Source organism: Neopelma chrysocephalum, unplaced genomic scaffold, assembly GCF_003984885.1.
Source record: "Neopelma chrysocephalum unplaced genomic scaffold, ASM398488v2 Primary Assembly neopelma1_96, whole genome shotgun sequence".
In the NCBI taxonomy this organism is placed as follows: domain Eukaryota; kingdom Metazoa; phylum Chordata; class Aves; order Passeriformes; family Pipridae; genus Neopelma; species Neopelma chrysocephalum.
The window spans coordinates 1960189-1962482 of NW_020897759.1; positions in this window are offsets into that span (position 1 = coordinate 1960189).

The window sequence follows — 2294 nt, forward strand, 5'->3', positions numbered from 1 at the left end:
ACCGCCCCGCCGACGCCCCGCCGCGTCCCGCCGCCGGCGCCGCCTGACGCCGGCCGGCCCCCCGACGCCCGGCACGGCCCGGCAAAAATGCCGCGGGGCGGCGGCGGGCCCCGGGGGGATGGCGCGGAGGCGGCGGGACGGCGGCGGGGGCGCTACGGGAGCCCGGCGATTTTTGGGGGGCCGAAAGGGCGGGCGGGCGCGCTGCGGATCTGACAGGACCTGCCCGTATATGTCTAATATAAAGACCATTTCCTGCGGCGCGAGGGGCGCTGCTCGTCCGCGCGCGCCCGGCGGGGCCGCCCGCTGCGCTCCCACCGCCCGCTCCGAGCCCCGGCCCGATCCCACCGCCCGGCACCGCGGGCCGGACAGCGGGGGCTGCCACCCCTACCGACCCCCCCTCCCCCCGGCGGTTGCCCGCTGAGGGGCGGGCGGGCGGCGCGCGTCCCTAATTTATTTATCGCTGTTTCCCCGGGAAAGGATGGAAAGTGGGTTATCGATTATATAAACACATCAATATTCATGGCGCTGCGCGGAGGGACGCGGCTCGGCCGGAACAGGCAACGCGGCCGGGGGAGGGGGAGCGCGGCGGCTGCGATGGGTGGGCGCGCAGCGGGACGTGCCGGGGCGGGCGCGGAGGGGCCGGGGCAGCGGGCAGGGGATGGAGCGGGGCGGCCCCTTTACCTGCGCCCCGCCCGCCCTCCGCGGCCACACCGCACGTCGGGGGAGCCGCCGGCTTTGCGCATCTCGCGCAGCCTCCGCGGTTCCTGCGCGGGCAGCTCCGGGCGCCGCCGGGAGCATCAGCCGCGGGGAGCCCCGGCCGGGGAGCGGGGCGGGCTCCGCTCCGGACTCCGCACCGGCGCAAGGTCCGCCCGCAGCGTCGGGCACGGAAAGTTCCCATCGGGGCCCCGGGAGCCGCAGCCCCGCAGGTAGATGCCGCTGCGGCCGGAGGGCTGCGCGGCCCCTCCGCGCCCGCGGAGCCCCCTCCGCCCATCCCCGGACTCTGGGGGAACCTTGTCCTAATCGCCGTTTTCCCCCGGCAGCCAACCCCGGCACCGTGGGGCGGGAGGAAAGCGCTGCGAAGCGGGGACCGATCCCCCCTCCCCGTTTTCCCCCCCTCCCCACGTCTCGTGCCTCAGTAATGGCACTTTCTCCCTATTTTTTTGGCTCGTTCCCGTCCCGAGCCCCCTCCGCGGGCGCTGATCCCGGGGGGTAAGGGGGGGGAAGAGGGAGGGCGGGCACACGCTCGGAGCAGCCCCAGCGGGGCGCAGTGAAAGGGAAGCAAATAAATAATTAATCAGGCAAATAAACAGACGAGCAAATAAATAAACAGATGAATGAGATCGTTAATAATGACGCCGGCGGTGACGTCAGCGCCGCGTGCATCACGACACAGCGCGCGCCGCGGGGGGCAGCAACAAGTGCGGGCGGCGGCGCCGCGGGGGCGCCCCCTGGCGGGCGGCTGTGAGGCGGGCGGCGGTGCGGGAACGGCGGGGATAGAGGGACAGCGGTGCAGGAGCTGCGGTGCGGGAACGGTGGGAATAGAGGGACAGCGGGAACAGCGGTGCGGGAATAGCGGGGATGGCGGGACAGTGGGGACAGCGGTGCGGGGACAGCGAGGCAGCGGGACAGCGGGAATAGCAGAACAGCGGGAATAGTGGGTACAGCAGGACAGTGGGAATACCGGTGTGGGAACAGCGGGACGGTGTGGGAACAGCAGGACAGCCAGAACAGCGGGACAGAGGGACAGTGGGAACAGCAGTGGGGGAACAGGGGGACAGCAGTGCGGGACAGTGGGACCCGCAGTGCAGAGCAGTGGTGCGGGACAGCAGGACAGTGGTGCGGGACAGTGCAGGGCTGTCGGGGATGGTTGGTGCACAGATCCTGCTGGGTATGAGGGGCCACCCCCCTGTGAGCCCTGGTGTGATGTTCGGTGACCAGGAACGAGGAGCAACCTGTGGGAGGTGTGGGCAAAGGGTCGCTTGGCCCTGGGCAGCGGGAACAGAGCAACATGGGAATTTGGGCAAGGTGTGCACTGGCATCGCACAGGTGAGGAATTCATCCCGACATCCTCTGCGCTCAGGTCTGGCTGGGCAGCTGTTGCAGGCTCCACTGGGAGCTTCTCCAGAAGGAGGCTGCTTTTCTACTGGTTCCCCTGGAGGAATTACCAAATCCTTCCAGGTTTTAGAGGTTTCATCTTTCCTGTCCTCTATCCTTCCGGAATGCCCTGAGTGCCTGTCTGGTCTGTGGCCTCACAGCCTCTTGGCTGTACAGGGGTGAAAAGGCTGTGAGCACCA